The sequence below is a fragment of the Pteronotus mesoamericanus genome, unplaced genomic scaffold (assembly GCF_021234165.1).
Source record: "Pteronotus mesoamericanus isolate MK-2021 breed Mesoamerican mustached bat unplaced genomic scaffold, CSHL_Meso_final contig_24, whole genome shotgun sequence".
In the NCBI taxonomy this organism is placed as follows: domain Eukaryota; kingdom Metazoa; phylum Chordata; class Mammalia; order Chiroptera; family Mormoopidae; genus Pteronotus; species Pteronotus mesoamericanus.
In genome coordinates this window covers 11636969-11663938 of record NW_026555100.1, presented here as the reverse complement: position 1 = coordinate 11663938, position 26970 = coordinate 11636969, and the positions used below count along the sequence as shown (strand labels likewise).

The 26970-nt window shown below is 34.3% G+C and overlaps 1 protein-coding gene across 2 annotated transcripts in view; it reads right to left on the bottom strand.

Moving 5' to 3' along the window:
* Positions 1 to 26970, bottom strand: part of CTNNA3 (catenin alpha 3) — a 1483556-nt gene that overhangs the window by 358452 nt on the left and 1098134 nt on the right. The gene's annotated exons all lie outside the window — the stretch shown is intronic.

The following is a 26970-nucleotide window of genomic DNA, read 5'->3' as shown; positions in this document are numbered from 1 at the left end:
CTGTAAGTAAACATATCAAATTAATTTTGTTAAGTTTTTTATTTAATCACACAAATTTAGCATATTATAATTAATGTGCACTTCTGACCAGATGTGATGTATGTTGGGAATGAAGGGCCCTGACAGCTGGGGAGGAAAAATATGGATATAATTTTGCTTATGATCTTATTAACAGCAAACTTTATGAGATATATACTCTTATATTTTTACCAGCAATTTTTACAGATTATATAATATTTTAGATTCTAATCCCAGTATATAAATTTTTAGATCTGAGTGATGTGTAGGTGGATATTGAGGAGTTTCTATATTAAAACAAAAATAAAAGGTATAATAGAATGCTTAATTCTGATTAAAGGAAACACTGTACAGATTATCACACTCTTTATGTCACCTGTATTACACATAGTAAAATAAAACTATGGAGTTTCAGTCAACTAATATTCATTGACATACAATGAGATTTAACACAATTACAAATCTCATAAATTAATAAATAATAAAAATGTGAAGTATATAATTTTTATATTGTAAAGTAGCAGCCTCACTAAATCTGTGAAAATATTTACATAAAATTACATAAAATTGTGCTTTAAAAAGATTGACTTGGCACAAATGAATCTCTAAGAAAGTTTCCCACTCCAAATAGTCTCTTGACCTCTCTCACTGCGTCTCTTTTCATGATTAGAGCATGAAGACAGCAGAGGTCTTAGTATTGCACTGTTTTTTTTTTCTATGAAATGATTATTAATCCCAAACAAAACAAATGAGAGGAGCTGAGAAAACACATGCAATATCATCAAGAATGGGCAATAATATTTTTAAGAAATCTAAAGAATATTACAAGAATTAGTGTTTGGCTTCTAGCATTATCAAATGAACCCCCACTCAAAATCTTTAACAACTCTATAATTTAAAAACATACTAGAAAACAACTAAAACAAAAAAAGCCTTACTAATTTCAGGACATATTTTTAACTTTCCTCCTGACCCTTTTCTCTGTATGTGTTGACTACCTGTAGGTAAGCTACACAGTATAGGCATTCATAAAGTGATTTATTTGTAGAGTAACACCTTCCTCTTAATGTGTAGAACATACAATCCAAACTACCAAAGAATATGGTCCCTAGTGACTTTCTTTGACCTGCTGTATATCATTCTTCCGTATGTCTATTATGCTTTAGTTACATTTATTTTATGCTTTCCCAAATTCACAATTATTTTCCATGTCTCTGTTCCTGTGGCATATTAGAAGCTTGACTTAGGCTGTTCTATTGTTTTCCTGGACCCAATGTCAATGTACGTGTGTGTGTGTGTGTGTGTGTGTGTGTGTGTGTGTGTGTGTGTGTGTGTGTAGGCTTCCCCACACAAGTAATTCTCTGGACACCAACAGGGTGTCCTACAATTCAACTCAACTCTGACACTCTTTACTAAGAGAGAGAGCATCAGATTCCAGGAGCTAAGTGGTCTGTCCTCCACGATTTCCTTCCACACCCCTCCACTTCAGACACCAGTCCCAAACCCAGGTTGTTACCTATACTTTTGACTGCCTAGTTATAAATCAGAGGTTCCCATCACTCCCTCCTTGGGTTTGATCAATTTATTAGAGCAGCTCACAAAACTCAGAGAAACATTTTACTCACAAAATTGAACCTCTATAACTCAGGAAGAACTAGATGGAAAATGCATAGGGCAAGGTATAAAAATAGGGTACAGAGATCCCATGCCCTTTCCAGGCACACTACTAGAGGCCAAAGTTATAGGATGAGTTTTTCTACGTGGGGAGTGAAGGTGCTAGACAGCCCTTGTACAGCCAGACATGAGGGTGGGAACCTCTGGTAAGGCAAATTAAGGCCAGAGGTCATCAAAGTTGCATATCTGGAGTTAAACAAACCCAACTAGCAGTGCCTGATCACCACTGACTTTCAGTAAAGCTCTATACCTAGACATATTGCATTGTTCTCTTTGGGAAGGTCTCTGCCCACCCCCTACCAGGGGAAGGATGAGGAATGGGCAGTGAGAAAAACCCCAAGGCCTGCATGGGCAGAAACAGACCTTGGGATGATAATGGCTGGCAAAAAGGGGTCACACACCATCCAGGTTTTGGTCTGTGACCCAGGCTAGGAAGCACTGAGGATACTAATGCCTCTCTAGTTATCCAATCTCTCTCTCTTTCATAAAGAAGAAAGTTTTTTCTCCCCAAAAATAATAGGCAATGCAGCTCTATTCACAGTACCTCAAGTGACCACTTTAGGGTGCATACTCACCAATTGGCAGAAATTTGACTCTGGGTCCCTCAAGGAGAAGGGTTTATAGGTAATTGGCTTTATAAAACCAGAGTCTGTACCTTTGAAATGTAAATTTCTGGAAAGTAAATCTTATCAAGAGAGAAAAACCTTAGCCATCTGAGCAAATCAATTTAACTTAGTTCAGCTGTTCCTTTTCTAACCATGTGAGTTTTGCTTTATAATGTCTGTCTCATGAAAGTATGTCTCTTAAGTGGTATGTTTGCTAATCAAAATGCCTATATTTCTAGAAGTTATGAAATGAATTTGCCAATCTAAAGGATGCTAATTGCTTACTTTGCTAATCAAAAAGCCTATGTTTCTAGAAGTTATGAAATGAGTTTGCCAATCCAGAGATGCTAATTGCTTACTTTTAAGCTGTCTGATATAAAGTTGGAGTTTTGTCCTTTTCAATCTGTTAAAAGGACAAGGATTTTTCTTTTGTTTTATATTTTTTCCCTATTTAATCCCTCCAGAATTTGGCAATGCTTAATGAGTGAGTCATAGAAATATGTTTGTTTGCATACATCAACGTTTCCAATAGGGGTTTTATTAGCCAAGTCTTTAACTGAAATTTCATGTATTTGAGAGACATGCATGGACTCTGAATGTCACCAGAAAACCTTAAGGATTTAAAATTGACTCTCCCAGCTAATAGAAGCCTATTGGAGAATTGGTCTGGTAGCTTGCTTAGCTATATGTTTCATTGCAATCTTCCAATATAAGGAAAAAAGGTTGCTTTTGTGAAAAATGGCAATGAAAGAAGCTCAAGACATTTTTGAGAACCTCAACAACTTGGGGAATTTACCTAACCTGTAAGTATTGCAGGCAAAGTCTTATGGTAAGTGTCGTTTGGCTTCTTCATCCTGAGGGGTTTAAGATTCTAGCAAAGCAGAATTTTAAAAGAACCTGTATAATCAATTGACTTTCTTATGTTTATGAAAATAATAAGGCCAAATTGATACTGGACTTAATACAGTCTCTTTAGTACAAACGATGGTGACTTTAGGGAGAGAAATTGTGTTTCAATAGAAATCACAAAGCCCAAATGTGGATATTGGACTCTAGTGTAGTTAATTATCTCCAAACTTTTGTTTTTCACCTATTAACTAAACAGGTCTCTGAATTCCTCTAGTTTTCTTCAGTCCTCCAAGCTAATGTTTCATTGTTTTCTTCCCATCTTTGAACTAGGAATTATTGAGAACTAAATTTTTTCTAAGGCTATGTCTGTATATGCCATACAAAACTAACCTCAATGCTTGATTACATCACCAAAGATGTTCAAACTACAGACAGAAAGGATTTATCAAGATGATCACCACTTTGCTTTCATTCCAGCAAAGGCCTTGCAACTGAATGTCTTCTCCACTGACAGCCTTGCAGGCTCAGAAACTGGTTTATGATTTCCTATATTCATTAACCTTTGTGTATTCTTCCTTATATTTTGACCTTATTTACCTGATTGCTTATTTACATAGTAAAGGCTTTACATTAGAAGCCCATCTACAACACTGAGTCAAAAAATGAGACCCAGTGGTTTCGCTGGGTTGACTTGTCAGGACTAGATGGCTGAGTTAGTGAAGTATGAAGCAGGCTATCAGCTTCACTTAAAACTTCTTTCCCTTTTCTGCCCAAATGATTCATATAGAAAAGGCCCAGAGTTCTTCAGAGGGAAATTTTAGAATGTTTCATTTAGCTTAATTTAGACTAAGGATGGTAAATAAGAGGGCTCCAAACATGCAGGTATGACATACATTTGTCCAGGGAATTCACTCCTCCAACCTAATCTGGGACACTGTAAAGTTAGTCCCTCCTTCTATTACCTGGTTTTTACCTCTCATTAGACCTTTAATTGCTATAATTCTCCTCATTTTTAGACTATGCCTTTTAAACCTTCTTTTTAACCAATTTATCACCTCTAGACTACAACAAGAATGACAGCTAGTCCAGCAATGCCACCCTCTAGACATCACATATGCCACCTCTTACGGAGAGCACAAGACTGACCTGGACTTTTCAAGACCCCTCTTTCCTGCATGAAGACTCCCCTTCCCTTTTTGCTCCTTTCTTTCTCTCTCGAACAGAGAGAAAGAATATCTGGGCTTGAAGATAAGCAGGAATACATCCATTCAGAGTAAGAAGGAGGTACAGAAGATGAGAACTTCATCAAATTTACCCTTGTAAGATTACAAGGTCTGGGGTTTTTCAGGGGAGAAATATGTTGGCCTAGGTAGGTAAATATTAATAAAGGAAGAGAGCAATGGAAATTAGACATTATTAAGCATAATCTACTACAGAGCATAAACCTGCTTAACCAGGAAGCTACAGCCTCACACACTCTAGGAGAGCATTGCCAAGTTAGGGGAATTAACAGCTCTCCCTCCCCAATATAGAAAGGAAAGACTGGCTTTTCAATCTCTCTGGTTAACTTGCCCAACTATGGAAGGGGATGATGGAGTAAGCACATGTGCAATAGGAGCAAAGATGACAACCATAAAGTCCTTTCTGTCTAGCCTGGGGAAAGGACCAGATTGAATAAGGAACCCAGGACCCTGGAAGATCTAAAAGAGAATTGTTAGGGGGCGGATTTAGAGCAAGCCCACAAAACACTGAGAAGTTAATTGGTTAGTTTAAAAGAGGGCCTAGACTTTCACAAGCCCAAGATGATATAACCAGCTTAACAAAGAAATTCTCTCTCTCACTTGGTAACATGTGCTCACCACTTTTGTTTGCCCTTTCTCTCTCTGTAGCAGCAATGTGGCCCTAGCAGCCACACGACCAGTAGCTACATGGACTTTGACCAGGCTCCAAACCAAGCCTGGGTGCTAGATACAGCAGTGCCACCCAGCTAGAGCACAGCTGGAAGATGGACTAAGATTTGTTATGGACTAAACTTTGGCATGGTGCACAATGTGTGGACACTGGCCCTATTTCTTGGTTTGATGAAGACAAGATTGGACTTTTTCCATGGTGGAATAGACAGTGAGGGGACATTGGTACCTGGGGGCAGCCTCCTATTTCCACCCAATTGAATCTCAAAATACCATGAGCTCCCATATGTGGGTCCCTTAAAATGTTTTCTTGCAATCCTGTGAAAGAATACAATTTCCATGAGCAAGATGTTCACCAACATAGAGAAGCTCTCTGGACCCAGTCTTATGGGGTTTTTTTATGGAGGCTCCATTATATGGGCATGATTGACTCTGCCTGTAGCCCATCATCCCTCCCAGGAGCTCAGGGGGTGGAACTGAAAGTTCTAACCCTCTAATCACCTGGTTGGTTCCCCTGGCAACCAGCCCCCATCCTTCTGTCCACTCTCACCTCATTAACGTAACAAAAGGCACCTTTATGGCTCTCATCACATAGGAAATTCCAAGGAGCTCTGTACCAGAAATGGGATAAATACCAAATATATATTTCCTATTATATTATAATATCATAACTGCAAATCCTCTTTGGTCTGCTTAATCAACTCCTACTGTTTTTTCAAGATATTAGCCAAATGTTTCTTCCTCAGAAAATTCATGCTGAACTAGAACAAGACAAATTTTGTTTCATGTTATTTATGATTCCCATGAAATAGTTTTTGTTTCCATGAAAGCTTTTTCCCCATGTTCTAATGATGTACTAATGAAACTACCTCTCTTGTAGAGTAGGAAATATATGGGAGTACAGCAATTTTATCTTATTACTTGATGTATCCTATCTAGTCCCTAGTATAATATATGTCACCTGTTAGGCTAACAGGAATGTTTGTTGAATGGATGAATAAAGTCTTCTTATAAGACACACCTGGGGACCATAAATTATTTTGTTTAAATCCTAAGTCATGGGTTATGAACATATGTAGGCATATTTCTGTACCCTTTAAATAGTCAATTTCTTTTTTTTTATTTTTTTATTGTTTAATTACAATTGCCCCATTTTCCCTCATTATTCTCCCCAATCCTACCTCCCCCTTAAATAGTCAATTTGATCTATTTCAAAAACAGCCAGGTCATTTGCATGAAAAACATCAAACACAGAAAACCTTTGTTATAAATCCACTAGAATTTTAACCTAGTTAGTAGCACTCAGTTATGAATGTTTCATTAAAGCATGTAATAAATCCAGGCAAGATCCCCTCTCAACAGAAAATTCATGTGTATCATTACCATCATATTTCCCCTGGAACTGAAATACAAGTTTAAATGAGGAAGGAATAATGATCACAAGTTTTTTAAAAGTCCGCAGATGTAGTTTAACAACAATTAATAAGCTATTATTTTCCAAGTATGCTGGTAAGTTTTTTAAAAATAAATATAACATATATGTATACAATGAATGTTTAATCTGTATTCACTAAAGGTGCTTAATTTTAGGTTTCAGAGTTGTTTTATCTCAATCCTATAAAAATGAGAAGATATTTAGGGATAAAAACAATGCTCATTCCTTGAAGATTAATTATCTAATAAACTATGTAATTTCTGTTTAGTTAAAGCTGATATCTTAGCTGTCACACATTATTTTTTGGTGGATTTTGCACAAAGAAAATGTATACAAAGAATACTCATTAAGAATAAATTGAGTGCTTAGCTCTTCTACAGAAACATGACATAAATGCTCAGCGATGTATTTTATTATTTGAAGCAGAGCATAAAAACATAGCAAGGAATATTTTTTGTTCTTTTTTGATTGGTCTTACAGAAATGTGTGTGGTTACTGCTTTAGAATGAGCAACACAATCAGAAGCTATAGTGTTAATCATGTTGAAGCGTTATATAGGCAAAGTCAGATACAGAAATAAAAGCCCTACATGAACATATACAATATGAAAAAATAATATATGAAATAAGTGGTAATAAGTATATGAGACTTAATCATAAGCAAATATATTGAGATGATGACTAAATGATCTTTTGAATTACTTAGATTAAATATAACACAAAGGCTTGCAAAGTTTCCATTACTGGGACACTTTCGCATTACCCTGAATGTTTCACAAAATGTCAGGAACGATTATTTGCACAAAATTCTAAACATTGAGTATGAGAAAAAGAAAATAAAAATATTGGGCACCTCCCACATATAAACAATAGCTAAATATTAAACTAATTTCTTAAAAACAATTATTTCTTTGTTATTCATATTTTGGGTGAATTTAAGTAGCTAAAAAGGCCTTTATAATACCTTCTGTTTTTATGCCTAGTTATATCACCTTAAACCTCTAAGGAAAAAAATAAAGCACCATATACCTTTTATAAAACTTCCTACTGATGTACAATATGTCTTAAGACTTTGCTGATGGACTAGGTTTATTTGTTAGACATAGCACAAATCATTAGGATCTCTACCTCCAATTCATTTTTTTTCTCAACTATACATGCACTTGAACTTAACAATTATATCATTTTAAAAATGAGTTTTAAAAGAAAGAAAATACTATAGAATAAGTACATTTAGAATATTACATAGTTTGAAACTGATTGAAGTTTTGCCTTAATAGTTTCAGATTGTGAGTTAACATTTAATTTGGGGTGAGATTTCCTAGTGTTACTAAAATCTTGAAGTGCATTATTGTAAGAGTGAAGAATTGCTGAACTACTAGCAATTTCTATCAATCATTTTATAGCATCCTGATATCCAAAGGGTGATTACCTTTTTGGAAAATAGCAATAAACAAGGAGATAAAGAAATTGATCTTAGAATAAAAGGTACTTCTTTGCTAAAAACTTTTCTGAGTAACTCCATTAGGTAGAAGTTAGAAAATTAGGAAGAGGAGGGGGTCCACAGTGCTCAGAGAAAAAGCCCATAAATAAATGTGGTTAACTGCCTTCCAGTCTTTTACAACAGATGAACAAATGCAGTCTGGCAAAAAAGATCAAAACTCTGGAAAACAGCCCTCCACACGTACCTACATTTAGGTTGCCACACTCCCACAGGGAAAGCTGGCACCGCCTTTACCCACCAAAATACGTAACTCCCTCACCTCACCTTGAAAACTATGTAAGTCCTCAGGGCAAAGGACCCGATGCCTTGCCTTTACCTATACCCTATGCCCTTCCCCCTGAGCCTAGGCAAGGCTCATTCTCTTCCATGAGAACATGTCACCAATAAATTTTGTTTACATACTAATAGGTTTGCTGATCTTTTTAATTCTTTATTGCGTTGGCAAGAAGACCTGAGTTTTTCCATAACCCCACTTTCAGTCACTGTAGCAAGTATAAAGCACCATGAGATTTTGAAATGCATTTACATGTTTTCTATGATTATTTTCTTAATTCTTTAGTTTTCCACAATTAGAGCCAGAATTTGTCTAGGGAAAAGTAGAAAACAAACAGAATGTAACAAAAACAGAAAGTTAATTTATTAGCTTATGAACTCCAAAGCAAAATTTTATGAATCCTAGCACAGAGAATAGACTGTAAGTAGAAGCACATTTTATTTGCAAAATCCAGAGTTTGTTGAGAGGTAAATGATGTTTCCTTTCAATTCTCAAAGGTGGGCTTTGAATATATCAATGGCAAAGCCTGAGGAAGTAGAGAGTTTATGCTATAATTCATTGAGTGGGGAATAGCACCCCACAACTCTTTCCTCCCCTGATATCTGTATACCTAAGAAATATTGTAAGGAGAAAGGAGGGAGAAGAGGAAAAAGAGTATTTTTCTAAAGAGACTGAGTAATAAGCCAAAAGAAGCTGAGTTTCTTAAATTGGCAAGATTAAGCTTACCCATGCACTGCATTTGAGCTCAGAGAGTTAAGATGATTAAAAATATTTTTTTCAATTGAAGTTGACATACAATATTATATTAGTTTCAGGTGTATAATATAGTGATTTCACATTTATTTACCTTACAAAGTGATCAGCGTGATAAGTCCAGTCCTCATCTGATACCACACATTATTATTATTTCTAAGTATATTTTATCGAGTATGTTATTACAATTGTCCCATTTTTTTCTTCCCTGTATTCCCCTCTGCTCTGCTCTCCTCACCCTAGTATTTGCCCTCTTAGTTCATGTCCATGGGTCGTACATATAAATTCTTTGGCTTCTCCATTTCCTACACTATTCTTAACCTCCTCCTGTCTATTTTGTGTCTATCAATTATGTTTATTATAATATTATTGACTATATTCCCTATACTGTACTTTATATCCTGTGATTGTTTTATAACTGGCAATTTGTATGTCTAATCCCTTCTTTTCCACCCATCCTCCTATCCCTGGCCACCTGGCAACCATCCAATTAAGCTAATTTAATTATAAGAAAACAAATTTATATTTTCGCATACCTGGATCCATAGCTATAAATTTAAAACTTATTATATAGTTAATTACATAAATGTTCAACAAATAAAAAATACATATACTAGTTCTTCTTTCTCTTTTACCAAAAATAACATGAAATTAAAACACAAATAAAATACACCAGTATATAAATTAATTTTATGTATCTACTTTAAGGTGGTCAAAATGTGTTTGGCAAAAATTTGATAATGATAACTCGTCTCCAAAGTAACTGATATCCTACAAAAAAATCTAGACAAGTACAATTTTGAAAATAAGAGCAAGCATGTAGTTAAATGTAAAATGTTTTAAAACTCCTTATCCCTTTTGACATCCTCAAAACTTTTCCTCTGTCTCCTCTCCTGAACTTTTGTAGTACTATGTGTTAAAGTGTAAATGACACCAAAGGTAAACAAAGCAAAATCTGTCTTCAATGAGTTTACATGTTAATAAAGGAAAAGAATTCTTTCTTTCATTGTCTTTTATTCTTCCCAATATACAATAGTCAAAATTATTGTTTTATAATTTTAATTAAGTTCTATTAACCTTTATCCTAAAAGCTTGCCCAGTTTCTCTGCACTATAAACTATTTATTCTTCTTTGGATTTTAACCAGCTCAAAATTACCTGACCTACTTTTGACAATAACCCAAATAAAAATAAAGTTCAAGATTTCTATGCCCACACTAGTTCTTTATAAAACATACTTATAGGAACTCTGCCATACTTATGCAGATACACGTCTATAGAAATAAAAACCACAAAATTACAGTCACTGCAGTCTTCATATTTCTTTTAGTATGTCTTACATAAGCTCTAATACAGTTTCTTCTATGAAGTTGTGGGGAGCAGGACCTTAAGCCAAGTTTAGAGCATGTGCAATAGAGCAATGCCTCAGGGAAGATACAGCCCCTCATTATGCACAGCACAGCGTGGCAGACAACATGTGTTTCTCCAATGGGTAACACCAACCTTTCAGAGCATGCACAGTAGAGCACCATAAACTGCTTACGCCTATTGAGATTGCATAAAACAACATGTTTATCAGAACTGATGTAAATATGTACCTATCAAAGTTGATGCATAAAACATGTGCCTATCAGGACTGAGGAAAGCAGTACATGCTTATCCAAATTAAGAAAAATATGGTTATGAGAAATTGTACAAAATGGAGATGACTTTACAACCAAAAGAAGCATAAAAGCAGAGGACTTCCAATTATGGACAACACATCTGAAGAACGAGTCACCTTGAGGCATCTGGAACATTCCACCTCTGGAGAGAAAGAGCTACACTGTGCTTCCATCCCTCCAACTCTGCCTTGCAAGACATTGACCACTCCCTCTTGCCTCCCAGACTGGACCTGATCTGGACTCAGGACTGGGATTTGTTATCTCCCGATTTTCTTGTGTGATGTTATTACTGATTGTTTCTGAGTGATTATTATTTCTATTGAGTTAATATGGATTTGGATTGAATTTTCATTAATAAAAGCTGAGTGAAAACATTAATCAAAGCTGAATAAATAGCACAGTCACCTGTGTTGAGTCATGGCTATTTCTTAGCGCCAGTGTCACCTCTCATACCGCGGCCTGGCTCTTTTGATTCTTAAGATCTGAATCAGACAACCCAGATGGGGCCTGATGTCTGGCTTATAGGAAAGGCTATTTTGCAAAACATATGCTTGCTACAGAAGAAGTTAAAAAATGTATCAAAAGCTTGGAAATAGGCAAAAGGTACTATTATTTGTCTTTTCCATGTCCTGCTGGGCAGACTTTGGGAATCAGGTCTACCCTGTAGACATCTAATTCTCCAGGAGTGTGCACCTTTGTGCCACTTGCCATTTAATACTGGTTAGAATATTTTAAAATTCTGTAGGGGTAGGTGCTCATTTTGTTTTTAAAACTGATATAGCCTGTAAATGATTCTTGTCACATAGTAATGCAAATTAATTTTTATTTGGTAGACATGGAATAATTTTCGTAGAAAAGATAATTCCAAAGGTTACATTTTTATTGTTCTGTAGGACATTTTTTATCAGTTTTGTGACTAAATTAGACATTTTATTTAGCCGTTCTTTCTTATCCAGTTCTTACACGTGCATTATTATCTTGGCGGCTCCTAACAATGCATTTTTGACATGCGTTCCCTTTAAATTTCTAAAACTCTTTCTTTCACCTTGGAAAGTTATTCTTTGACTGTGTGCTTTGACTTAGAAGCTAGTAATATTCCAAATATTTTCTTTTCTGTCCAGGTGAAAAAAAAAGTGTAAAGCAAAAATTACTTGTGGAATCATAGACCTACATGTGAAATGCAAAACTATGAAGCTCCTGGGAAAAAATCTAGGTAACCTTGGATTTGAACGCAACCTTCTAAATACAACACTGAAAGCATAAATGATGAAAGAAAAAAATTTAAAAATAGGACTTCATTCAAATCAAAAAGAAGCAAACAAACAAACAAACAAAAACTGCTCTGTGAAAGACACTTGTTAGGAGGATGAAAAGATAACCGACAGACATGGAAAAACATATTTGCAAAACACACGTCTAATAAAGGACTATTATCCAACATATATAAAAAAATCTTAATACTCAATAAGATAACAATAAACTTAGTTAATATAAGAAAAAGAGTTGAGCAGAAACATCAACAAAGAAGATACACAAATAATGCATGATGTTTAGTGTTAAAAAGATACCTTGTAGACTTAAAAGTTATCTTAATTTTATAAAAGCTGTGCAAAAGTTGTTTATAATACTATGTAGCTGAATGTATTAAAAGTTTTCATAATTTTAATAGGGTATGAGATATCTCTAGGCAATTTATAAAGAGAGGTTTAATTCTACAAGGCTCACAAGAAGAGTGCTCTAGTAATGTTAATATTCTGCCTCTGAACGGAGCCCTTATAGCCAGAGGGAACCTAAAGCGTTCTAGAGACGTCACTGCAGTGATGGTTCTTACAGAAGAAATTAACAAAATTTAATGTCTCAGCTATTTTGTTATTCAGGTATAGGAGCAAGACTGGGGCAACAGATCATTTTATGCTACTTTTATCTTGACAAAATAAACAGAAGAAGTAAACCAAACCTCAGGCATTCTCATTCAGCCCTCTCCATTGATTTATCTTAGACTGAGCTTTTTCATGTTAGTTATCTCATTGTTTCCTCTCCCATAGACCACGAACTTATTAGAATCTAATATCAAAGCACTGGGTTAAAAAAAAGCTTTGAGTATATTACCAGATTGAATATCAGGACTGTCAGCAGGAACAGTGAGCAATTCTCCCTCATTATGCAATAAACCATTAAATTCGGCACACTGGATGCTAATGTTGGATTCCTCTGTTGCCGAGTACTTTTGTAAAAAACAGTCAGTATTCATTTGGGTAATATTTGTTGTTTATGGTTGAAAATACAGAGCAACTTGGATGTCCAATTATGAAATTTGTACTTTTGGGCACAAGAATAAGAAACTCCTGGCACTATTTTAAGTGACTTCTTAAGGTACAATATATGACACATATAGTAGAACAGAAACCTGTAAAATAAAGGACATAAAAATATAAATGGACAGATAAAGCTAGGAATAAATCAGTTGTTTATAACTTGGCAACTTTTACTTATTTATTTCCCCAGAACAGTAAGTATGCACTTCAATTATTTCAATTACGTTCTAAAATACAATATTACTCCACATGAAAATAAAAGGCTAACAATTAAACAGGACAAGACTATTATTAGATAGATGCTTTAGGGAAGTTTACCTCTCTAGTTAATGAATTTATTTTAAACTCAGTCACAATCTCCTTTTGCTGAAATTTATAGTTCTCTTTATTGTTCTCAGATGCAAAAAAAAAAAAAAAAATCAGAGTAGCCTCTCTTCATGAGATGAATTCTTCCTTTGTCTCATTAGTAATACTTTCAAGGAAGCTGTTAAAATCAGGAATTTGTCACAAATATGACAAAGAAGTCCATGAAGTTAGAAGCAAATTAAAGGTATGATTTCTGATTTCCAAATCAGTATCATTTGCAAAATATTGTAGATAACATGATTGTTTTTAACAATATGGAAGTCCATACAAAGGGATATGTTATTAGACAGCAAATTACAAGGACTAATAAAAAGTGAAAGCTGAAAGTTAAAAGCTACTGCTAAAAATATATAGATATCATCCTTGCAGGGAACTCAATATACTCCATCCTAATTTAAATTTCTATAGAGTCTCTGCTGATCATTTACCTTTCCCTGGAATTTCTCAGTGAAGCTCCACAAAACTCAAAGAGATTATCTAATATATCCTACTCAGTCATCCCATAATCTCTGAACTAGATCCCAAATCCACCAATCAGTAATTTTTCTCTGAAGAGTTCACTCTTACTTGATATTCTACGTATTTATACACTGTTATTTCATTTTCTAATTTAACTCTGAAAACATACACTGGATCTAAAATCCTTTGAGTAAACACAGATTTATTCAGAGCTTAAAAGGATGCTAAAATTCTCTTTTGGTTATATTTAGTGTTTCCCTTTAATACATAGGATGTAATCAGGCAGAAATAATTAGCAGTGCAGTTTACTAAACTTTATTTTAAAAGTACTGAGATCACTAAGTGAAATTGCCATGAATTAAAATTTCAAGAGAATGGTTATAAAGGTTTTCACCTTAATTATAAGTTGAGTAATCATGTGAAAGTGGTATCTAGAGCTGATGACATGTATTAACACCTTGTAAATAGAGCCAGTCAATGCTAATGCTGTGGAAGAGCTACCTAATTAAAAGATAAAATGGCCTTTTTTTTTTTTCCATGACAGGTAAAAACGATAAGTATGTGTTCAACAATCTCTGATGTCTCCAAATATGAGAGTTTAAACCCAAGTAACTGATACCCTATGAAAGTCATTACTAGAGTGATATCTGTATAAAAACTGAAAAATTTATGAAAAGCTACTTTATTGGGAGATTTTTATGTTATATAACCAATTTATAAATATTATTTTATTAGATTTTTTTAGTGTTTATATATATTTTTATTTGTGTATTTCAATTGTTTTAGGCATTTCTTTCATGACTTGCAAACTACGATTCATGTCCTTCATGTATGGATATCTAGTTTCAGCCTAAATTCAATTTAGGAAAAGAAGTATGAGAAATTTAAGACTTCCTATTTAAAGATTTTTAAAAAATTGTTCTTTTATTTCTTAATTCTTTATTCAAGAACAGGTTTTTATCATACACAGGGATTTCTCAAGTGAAAATAGGCATGAGTAGCTGTCAGACAGATGTCTAACAATTGCAATGATTGCATGAGACCAATGCAATCTATCTACAAGGTATTGTATTTGGAAGAATTTTTTTGCCAAGATTCAAAAATGATGAAAGACAGTAGCACATGCAACAAACATCCACACAATAAGGATCACAGTAGGGACAGCTAGCGGAGGCATTATCATGAGGCTAATGGTAATAAAATCAGAAAGAAAGGTGACATGACAACAAAAACTGCTGATAGTAAGGAGAGGTAAGCTGTTAAAAAGATTGATTAAAATGTGAAACAAAACAGGTTGAGTTTTTTGATGCTAAGGCTAAATAAAAAACAGAGAATATAATCTTTGTTTAAGGTCTTGTATATAGGTATGAGACATATTTTAAAAAATGCGAAGTGCCCAGTTGGCCTACACAGCTTAGTCTCTTTTTAGTTCTAAATCTCCATTATCTTGTACAAATTCAGTGTTATTATTGCAGCAACTTTGCCTGGGAGGCCATTCCTTGCATTTAAACATCTCTGCATGAAAAGCAGATTCACAACATCTGGTCTGATTTCATTTTCCTTTAATTTTTTTTTGTTGTTGCTTTTTCCATTTTACTTATTTTCCAATCATGTTTATTGAGCTGCAAATAGTAATTTCCACTCTTATATGTAGTTTTTATTTCATTATTTTAGGGTCAGTGGTCTACCTTGTTGCTTCAAGATAGCCATAAAATGATAATCTGAGAACTGTAATTATCTTTGCTCTCCTCATACAATTTTGGAAAATTAGCATGTTTTATTTTATATAGTATTATTTACACCATTAAAACACCTAAGTTAAAATTGGCTGTGAATATTTTTTAGTACTATGTATGTATGAGATCTGATTTATTTTCCTTTCCTGCATCAGGATGCCTCTTGTATCTTCTGCTCTAGTGAGTTCTCAGCATTTTTAAAAAGAAACTGATCACCTAGAACAGTATAATTTTATTACAAAAAAATCCACAGGAGGTGTCAGATGTATACCCCAAATGATAAACACAAAGCTTCATTTTGACAATCAAATAAATTCAAACATATGGGATCCTATATTGCATCATAATTTTGGAATGTGGTGCATGTACAAAAAAGTAGGGTTGTCACACAATATTATAAAAGGATATTAATGAACTTAAATAAGAACTGGACTATTTATCTCATACATTATATTTACATCAAACTTTAGACAGAACATTAACGAAATGTCATGTGTTATCAAGGAATACCAAGCCAAAATGCAAAATTTCTTTGCTCGTTATCCTGCTATACCATAGACTTATGCTGTCATCTGAAGAAAATTGTTATATGAACCAAATATTATCACACTTTCTTTTTTTTAAATTTTATTTCTTTTTATTTGTTTATTTTTAGACAGAGGGGAAGGGAGGGAGAAAAGGAGGGAGAAAAACATTAATATGTGGTTGCCTCTCCTGTGCCCCCTACTGGGGATCTGGACTGCAACTCAGGCATGTGCCCTGACTGGGAATCAAAATGGCAACACTTTGGTTCACAGGCCAGCATTCAATCTAGTGAGCCATACCAGCTAGGGCCAAATACTATCACACTTGTAATGAATATATTCATATGTGGCGAATTTTTGGTAATCATTCTTTGTGACACTGCTCTCTCCATAATTGACTTATATGACTTAAAATTTCAGTCCTTCAAAAGTTAATTTTTATATGGTCTTATATAATTTGCTGTAAGGTGCCAAGAAAAAAACACATTTTTCCCTGTTATTAATATTGCCACTTCTCTGCTCCAGCTAACATAAGTTTATACCATTTGTTTATAAATTGTTTATGTGAAAATTATCTCTTTATTAAAACAACAAACTTTGAACATAAATGCCTAAATATAACAATGATTTACTACAGCTTTAAAAATAATTGAAATCTTGAAGACATACACATATGCACACTCATAGATATATATTTGTATACATGGTTTTTACAGCTCATTAGATTTAATATTTATAAGGGTAAAACATATTCACAAGAAAAATATGAAAAATAGAAAATGATAAAACAAACCAATCATAAGTTTCAACAGAATTGTTATTAATGTCATACAGATTTGTCTGCTGTTTGTTTTCTGGGAACCAAAAGAAGACAGCAATATAATCTTTTAGATCATTGGGTAATTAGTAATTTTTATTATTTTTTTCCTCCATATAACTTAAATATTCTCTTTACTTACCTCTTTTGCCTCATTGGACATTTAAGCAGGTTGTGTGTGTGTGTGTGTGTGTGTGTGTGTGTCTTTGGAAGATCTACTTCCAACTCTGTTATACCCACCTTGTAACTGTGTCCCATTGACTCAATAGAAACCTGGCCACAAAATCCAAATTTTCTGGTAGTTTATCCCTTTCCTCCCAGGTTTAATAAAGATTCCTTTCATTAAAAAACATTTTCATTCTCTCTGCCATTTGACACATTTCACTTATCCAATTTTTTAATAAATTCTATTTTAATATTGATTTATCAAGTTCGGATGCTCATTTCCTCTTCTAATATCATTGTATAATCTAAATACACTCTTTGATTTCCCTGTGGATGAGCATTTCTCACTAGTGTAACTGGGTGTGCCATATCCTTAGACTACCCAGCCATGGAAACAAGACTGCCACCTACTGTCTGAGAACTTCTGGAACTATTTTTCAATACAGGGAGTATTTTGAGACAGATACAACTATCATTCTGAAAAGATCACAAGGTACATCAGAACGTAGAATAGCAAGAGGATACAGAGAAGAAATAAAGCACAGATAATTTATGTGGCTTTATTGCCAGAGTCGAAGCTCTGATACTTACTAGTTCTATAAACTTGGAAAAATTAATATCCCTAAGCATTTTAAAGGACACATAATTTGCAGCCTTATTGTCAGAATACTAGATTATAATTTTGGCTTTGATACTTACTAGTTCTATAAGCTTGGGAAATTAATATCCCAAAGCATTACTTTCTTCATTAATAAAATGGAGTAAGTAAGATTACAGTCTCTGAGACTGCTGTAAAGATTAAATAAAGAGCGAATCTAGATGGCAGAGGAGTGAATGGAACTCACACTGACCTCCTCCCAGGACCAACCTGGAATTAAAACTAAATTGTGGAGAAATCATCTGGAAAAACAACTAAACAATAGCAAAAGAGGAGCCTTATAACCTCGGACAGAAAGAAGAATCAGAATTAGCACAACCTAACTGGTAAGGAGTGTGGTAAAGACTTGAGAAGATGGTCTGGATGCCCAGAGGTGGCAATGCCAGAGGGATATTGAAAGGGCCAGTTGGATCCCCCTGAGAAGAGCAAGGTCTAAGCCGTAAGTGGGGATCTCCAGCCTACAGCACCAGAGCCCAAAAGGTATGCAGAAGACAGCCAGCTGCCAAAAGCAGCAGGACTGCTCTCTGCCAGAGACAGGCAGCTGGAGACACAAAGAGCCTTTTAAAGGGCCAATGCATAAATGTTTAGTTGCAGCCACTAACCCTGGTCTTCAGCAAAGGTGGGGGCAGAGTGGGCTAGAGTCGCCTGAGGAGAGACTGGGGAAAGAGGCTTTGGGGAGAGAACTGAGAGAGTAGCTGGCAGGATCCTGATGCTGACTAATCACCAATAGGCAGCAGCCATCTTGCTCAGGCAGACCACTCCCCTGAGCGGCAGCAGCATGAGAGGACCCAACAACTCTGCCTTCAAGAGAGATTCTGCCCTGCCCTGTGGTGCCTAAATATGACTGCTGAGTGCAGAGTGACTAGATTAACTGAAGGAAACAACCATAAACACTGTGTGTGTGTGTGTGTGTGTGTGTGTGTGTGTGTATTTTTTTTCCTGAAGTCTTGAATAGACTGCCTAAGGTCAGATGGGATGAACATCTGACATCATCAAAGGCGGATTCAGAAAGAAAAAACACCAGTCTCCTACCATAGAAGTTCACACCACAAAGTCAGAAAATCAAGACAAATCAACTTATGAAACAGAAGCAAAAAAGAAGAGCCTTACAAATAATGCGAAGACTAACATCCCCCAATCAAAGGGAAAAGAAGAATCCCCACAAAGAGAACTAAATGAAATAGAGGCAAGTAAACTATCAGATATTGAATTCAAAACAACACTTCTAAGGAAGCTCAATGAGCTCAGTGAGCTCAGAGAGAATTACAAAAAACTAGAAGGAAACTACGAGGAACTTAGTGCAAATTATGTCAACATGAAAAAGGACATACAAACTATCAATAAGTGACAATAGGAAATGAAGAATACAATTTCTGAATTGCAGAACACAGTAGAAGGAATCAAAAGCAGGCTAGATGAAGCAGAGGATTGAATCAGAGAGTGGGAGGAAAGGGTTGAAAAAAGTTCCCAGAAAGAGCAAGAAAATGAAAAAAGACTCAAAAAGAATGAAGAGGCATTGAGGAAAATGCAGGACAACCTGGAACATAATAATAATATCTGTATAATAAGGATACCAGAAGGAGAAGATGAGGAAGGGATAGAGAACCTGTTTGAAAAAGTAATGATGGAAAACTTCCCTAATTGGAGGAGAGAAAAAGTCACACAAGTCCAAGAAGCACAGAGGGTCCCATTCTAGAGGAATCCAATGAGGCCCACTCCAAGACACATTATAATTAAAATAACAAATATCAAAGACAAACAGAGAATCCTAAAGGAAGCAAGGGAGAAAGAGGTAGTAGCATATAAGGGAGCCACATTAAGGCTACAGCTGACTTCTCAACAGAAACACTGCAAGCCAGAAGGGAATGGCAAGAAATATTCAAAGTCATGAAAAGCAAAGGCCTGCAACTAAGACTGCTCTACCCAGCAAGGCTCACAATTAAAATGAAGGCAAAATAAGGAGTTTTCCAGACAAAAGAAGGCTAAAAGAATACTCCTCCACCAAAACAGCATTACAAAATGTGCTAAAGGGGTTGCTTTAAGAGTATGAAGAAAAGTAGTCTATAATACCCACTTCCTGTCACAATTGACAATACTTGATATTACCAATATTTTTAATGCTTATTAATCTGATTGTGACAATGATGTTATTTTGTCACTTTATTATTTGTTGAAACTAAACCTGTTTTTGTATATTTCTTGACAATTTCTATTATTTTTAAAAAGCTTTAAATGACTTTTTGGTGTTCTTTATCAATTTTTTGAATAAATGTTTGTAGAATTTGTTCCCTAAAAAAAACAAACTATTAACCCATTTTTAGATGTGTTGCAAATACTTTCCTATACTATTTCTTGTCTTTTAACTTTTTTATATGTATATCACTCTATAGTCTTAAATGTTTAATATAGTCATATTGTTAATATTTTACTTTATAGCTTCTGGGTGTGAATATTTTACTTCAGGATAAGAAAAATATTATTTTGTATTTTCTCCTGAAACTCCTTAGATTTTTACATATTGATTTTTTAACTCACCTATTTTTTGTATAACATGTGAAATAGGGCTCTATATTGTTTTTATTTCAAGTAATAGTGGTCCATGTACCTTATTTGTTGAATAAAGCTTATTTTCCCCTATGATTTGAAATATCAATTTAATCATATATTATATTGTTAAACAGATATATACATTTGTTTGCTCATTTTTTTCATTGATCTACTAGATTATTTCTGTGCTGGTGTCATGTTGTTTTAATTGCTGAGACTTTATCATGGATTTAAATTTTTTAATATTTCATAATGAATTTTGACATTTAAAAAATAAATCAAATCAATCTGCATTTAAAAAAAGATTAAATTAAAATATGATGTCTGCCCAAAAAAAAGTCCATCCATCGTTAATATAACGAGAACAGTTTGGTCGACATTGATGCAACCTGGCAGCCAAGGAGAGTGGAGAGGAATGCATATGTGTGAACAATGTTGACTTCACTGTACTAGTGAGTGGGGGCAGTAGACACTGTTGAGTGAGCATGTGTACTGTGTGTCCATCACATTCAAAATGACTGAGCCAGTAGAACAACGAATCTACATCAAATTTTGCATTAAGCTTGAACATTCTTCCGCGGAAACTGTTCAGATGATTCAGAAGGCTGCAGCTACGGGCAACAGGGAGCCCGCTAATGCATCATGTCTGGTGCAGAGTTTTTTGGTGAAACATCAAATCACCCAGGTAACTCAACCCCCTCAACAGCCCATATTTGGTGCCCTGTGACTTCTGGCTTTTCCCCAAACTGAAACCACTTTTGAAAATGAAGAGATTTCAGACTGCCAGTGAGATTCAAGAAATTATGATGGGGCCGCTGATGCTGATTGGGAGAACTGTGTGAGGTCCCAAGGTGCCTACTTTGAAGGGAACTGAGATGTCATTGTGCTACGCACAAGTTTCTTGTATCTTGTATCTTCTTTAGTAAATGTCTCTATTTTTCACATTACATGCCTGGATACCTCTGGACAGACCTCCTATACATAAAAATCATATCTAGTAAGCATTCAGATTTCATTTAATGTTTATCATATTTTGATTTTACTTTTGCACTTTAGTCCCATTCCTAAATTATTCCCTTTCTTTTTTCTAGTCGTAAAAAAATAGCTCAACCTATCCATTCACTTACCTAATTTTTTATGATAAAATTTTATTATTTAGTTTTTATCTTTTTAATTTATATATTTTAATAAAATGTGTTTACATTTAAGATGTACAAGAGGATTCATATACACATACACAGTAAAATGATTCCTACAGTTAAGCTAATTAGCACATCATCTTTTTATATGGCTGTCAGTTCTTGTGTGATGAGAGCACCTGAAAATTTACTTTGTTATCAGCTTTTCTGTGTTCAATGCAGTATTATTAACTATAACAAGCATGCTTATATACATTAGATCTCTAGATTTATTTCTTCATTATGACTGCCACTTTGTACTCTTTGCCCACATTCCCCATTTACCCTATTCCACCAGCCCCTGGTAATCACTGTTCTACTCTCTGCTTCTGAGTTCAACATTATTTTCTACTTTTTTAGATTTCAGGTATAAATGACCCTATGCAGTATTTGTCTTTCTCTATCTGGCTTATTTTAGTTAACACAATGTCCTCCAGTTTTATCCATATTTTCACAAATGGCAGGATTTCCTTTATTCACATGGCTGAATAATAGTTCATCTTCATTCATCTACCAGCTAGCACTCAGGCTCTTTCCATATCTTGGGTATTGTAATCAATTCTGCAATGTACATGAAAATGCAGACATATTATTGTCATCATGATTTCATGTCGTTTGGACATATACAGAGAGGTGGGATTGCTGGCTGATATGATAGTTTCATTTTCAATTTTTTCATGAATCTCTATACTGTTTTCCATAAAGGCTATACCAATGTACACCCTCACCAATAGTTTACAAGAGTTTTCTTTCTCCACACATTGGAATACTTGTGAACACGTATCTTTTTTTCTGTTTGATGACAGCCATTCTAACAAATATGAGTTCTTATTGTGGATTGGATTTGAATTTCCCTGATGATCAGTGATGTTGATAATCTTTTCATATATTCATTAGCCATTTGTATGTCTTCTCTGGAGAAACATGTATTCACTTCCTTTGAACACATTTAAATATAGTCATTGGGTTTCTTGCTATTGAGTTGTTTGCAATCCTGATATGTTTTAACTATTAATTCCTTTCCCCTATCAGATATATAGTTTGCTAATACTTTCTGCTATTTCACAGGTTGCTTCTTTACTCTTTCCTTTGCTGTAAGGAAGATATTGATTTGATGCAATCTTATGTATATATTTTTGATTTGTTGCCTGTGATATAGGAGTCATATCCACAAAATTATTGCCTACGCCAGTGATTTTCAATCTTTTTCATCTCATGGCACACATAAACTAATTACTAAAATTCTGCATACCAAAAAGTATTTTATAATTTTTTGCCAATCTGACAAAAAGTATAAGTATAATTTTGCCTCAGTCACATTGGACGGTTACTGTTGTGCCCCTGACTAAATAGTCAGGCATTGCATGTTTTAGAAATTCTGATGGCACAAAGATTAAAAATTTCTGGCCTAGACCAATATGAAGACATTTTTCCCTATTTAAGAAGCTTTTTCCCTATCATCATCTACTCATTCACTGATCCCAGTAGTGGGGGTGAAACGCTCAAAATGGAAAACATTCAATGTAGATATTATTTTACCAGTTTGGAATTAGATTTAAAGAGCCAATTAGAACCCTTCTAAACAAAATGATAATTGATTTCATTTCACATGAGTGAAGTACTTGAGAAAAAATCATCTTATAAACATACAGGTGTTATTATTTCATTCTGTATTTAATGTTATGACAAGTCAGGGAACAAAAGGTAATCACCAATCTAACAGGTGAATAAATATTGAAGAGGTATTATTGAATATAATTATTTGCATTTTTATCATGAAAAGTATTGATTAGATGCATTGTTTATTAATGCTCTGGTTGTTCATTTTTTACCTATTTATCTCCCTGTTATACTTTTAACTTCTTGAAGGAAAAATGTTTCTTCCTCATTTACTGAACCTTTAAAACCAAGGACCATCGGAAATAAAAAAAGCACTCAACAGCTCTGGGTGGTGCGGCCCAGTAGACTGAGCACCAGCCTGCAAAATGAAAAAGCACTCTATAAAAATTGTTAAAATGAACAAACATTGTACATTGGCTTTTTTCTTACATTTTATCCTATTAATTATTTCACAAATTATATTCACTTCATTCATAGGTTAATATATCAAAAATTAAGAGACCTGAAATATTATTTGTAAAGTATTGTTAATCTGCTTCATTTATGGACTTAGTACATTTTTTATTGTGTTTCTACTACATCCTGTGCACTTGGCTAATTTTAAGGTAAATAGTAATAGCAATTTTAAAAATATTATTTGTTGGCTATCAAGGTTATAGTCCATTCAGAGAAAATTATATAAATTAAAAGATACTGAAATCATAAATGTAAAAGCAACAATGTATTGCTAAATGTTATCTTCGAGAACAATGTATGAATACATTTACATAGAATGGTTCATATCTGTAAACATTTCATATCTGTAAAAAGACAGCTAGAAGAGAAACATTCAAAGGGTGGGGGTGCTGTAGAGGGAGGAAGTAGGTGTGATGCTCTGACATCAAGGATTATATAAATATCTCCTGCTTTTTTCTTATTATGTAAATGACATGGAAGAGTTAAGCAACTGTCTATATGACCATATCTAGATTTAACATTACTATAATGGAAAACTAATGAGGATCTTTATACAAATTTAAATAAGTTCATAGGGATGAAAAACAGTTTTAGAGTCAAATAACCAGGTTCTTACTCCTTGCTATAGAGGTCTAGTTTAGACCTAATCAGAATTTTTGAGAGAGTGTTTGACGTTAAAACAAAACCTACGGTTGTGGTGCTAAAATAAATAATTTACATTAAATAGTTTGCCTGATACCTGGCACACAATATGTTCTCAATTAATTATGATGTTATTTCAATTAATAAAAAATTATTTTAAAATATCTAATATCTAATGGGATGAGCTCTAAATAATTTCTTTTGATTAACTTTAAACCGTTTGTCTAATTTCAAGTGTTTGCTACTTTTTTTTCCCTCCTTGAGGAGATAATATATCTTTCCAGTAGTGTGCAGGAGGAACTCCTACACATTTCCCCAACTCAAAACCACATAAATATCTCTGGAACATTATTTCTAAAGCCCCCACCCTACTCTTTGTGGCACTGCTATCTGCATTTCTTATTCTTTGGAGCACCCCGCATTTGAGCTGTACATAATAATGCACTGCATTCAGATGTCTGGTGTTCCTTTTCAATGTTGCACTGGCTTGCAAGACTGTGCTTTTTCTGTTTCAAGGTGTCTCTTAAAACAGACTTCAAACTAAACCTCTTGTCGTTCTAATTTGCTCTCTTGGTCAGAATATCTGTGACTGGAATTGTTACACATGCTCTTCCCAGCCATATTAACCACTATAGCTGTGTTAGTCACATATTGAAAGTAGCATCTTTTCAGTCTTGTTTACCTAAATTGACAGTTTTACTCTTTAGTTTTTCCTACACAGCGAAATGAAACATTTACCCAGCGTAATGGTTTAGGGAGGCAAAAACAGATTTCTCTGCAAGTGCGAGCGGCAGTGTCATCTCTCCATGAAGAGCAACAAAAAGGGCATCTTGTGGCAGCTAACCCAAGAAGGAAATGTGAATAATTCTGAAAAATGTTTTCCAACTATATGCATCTTCCTGACCCTCAAAGGAGGGCTGCCTCCCATTTTGAGAATTACTATTTGAATACGTAGGAGTTGGTCTTTACTGTTTAATTTCTTCATCTTTAGGCACTTTTCAACACCACAGAGAATGGACTGGAATACAAAATACTGTGGGGCTTTTATATCCATTGAAGAGGGTTCTTTTACACGTTCTACTATTTGTGTAATATAAATATTCTATAAGTTTCTTTGTTGTCTGAATCTGCAATGCAACAGGGAGAAATGCAGAATTTATGTGAATTTGTTTTATCAATTTTCTGATATTTAAGCCTGAAACTGTATGAAGAAAAAGCCTTTATAGTTATAGTAGAAACCTAATTTTCAGTACTTGTAGGTTGAAGGTATATGTATATACAAGGGTGGGTAAAAGTAGGTTTACAGTTGTTCATATGGAAAATATAGTAATTAATAAATAATACAAGAATAAACTGTGTTTTATGTACTTATAACTATAAATCTATTTTTGCCTATCCTTGTAAATATAATACAAAGTACATTTACTGTATATTATGCATATATTATCCTGTCCTTTAGATCTTACATATAATACAAAAATAATTACTATTATTACCCTCATTCTTATCAAAGAAAAAAGTAAACATAATTTCCAGTTCAAATACTGATAATACATTTTAGAGCTGTTGTTAAACCAGAAAGTTTGACCAAAAGGTTTTTCTAGATTCTGCTACTCTATTACAATTATGAAATTTTGAACGATATACATAAGTTTTCCATGCCTATTCAGTGAAATAACTATATACCTTCCTCACAGAAAGAGTCTGTTGTGTTGATATGCTTAAGGTTTAAATGCTTTCTGAACAAAATTTTCTTTTAAAGGACTTTATTTATCTACAACGCATTAAATCGCTGTTTTGTTACACAAGTATGAATTTACTTTTCTTCAGAAGGCCCCTCTGATGATAATGAGTACCTATGGTCAGACTTTCCAAGAACATTGCACATCAGCCAACGGATTTATGTGGTACTGCAAAACACCCAGTTACTTTCAGCAGAGCACTTTTTTAAAAACACATGTATTCTAACCACATAGGGAATTTAAACAACTCTGCTTAAAAGAAAGGAAACAGGAGAGGAAGATTTAGTCAATTCATCATTTTTATTACGTACTCTCAGCTCTATCCAAACCACATCTAAAAAAAAACATATTTCACTGGCATATACTACTATTTCATCATCCCACTTTTATTTATTTATTTATCATTTTCACCCAAGGGCAAGCTTATTGATTTTTAAGAGAGGGGAAAGGAGGGGGAAAGAGAGAGGTAGAGAAACCTCCATGGTTTGCCTCACATGCACTCCCCAACACCGGGCCCAACACACATCCTCGGCGTTTGCCCTGACAGGGAATTGAACATGCAACCTCCTGTTGTACAGGACTGATGTGCCAACCAAGTGAGCCACATGGTCCAGGGCTCACTACTCTACGTTTAAAGCAGGCTATGCAGATATCAAATGGATGAACCTACTTATATACAATATTACATACTGTAGGAGGAATACTTAGCATTGAAAATAAGAATAATTAAAGTTTCTGGACATTGCTGCTTTTTAGATAACTCCTAATATTTAAATATTCCTTCTCTCTCTTAGTTCTTTAATTAGCTGAACCTTTGATATTGGACATAAATTTATTTGAAGCTAAAAGCTTATTGTAACAACTTTTATATACTAAACAGTATTTTGATTTGTTTATTCTTTCCTTTATGTCCCTTGCTGTAGGGGACATATTGGTGAAAATATTGCTGTGTGGAACATCCGAGAGTTTCCTGCCTATGTTCTCCTCTAGGGCTTTCATAGTGTCGCAACTTATATTTAAGTCTTTTATCCATATTGAGTTAATTTTTGTGTATGGTGTCA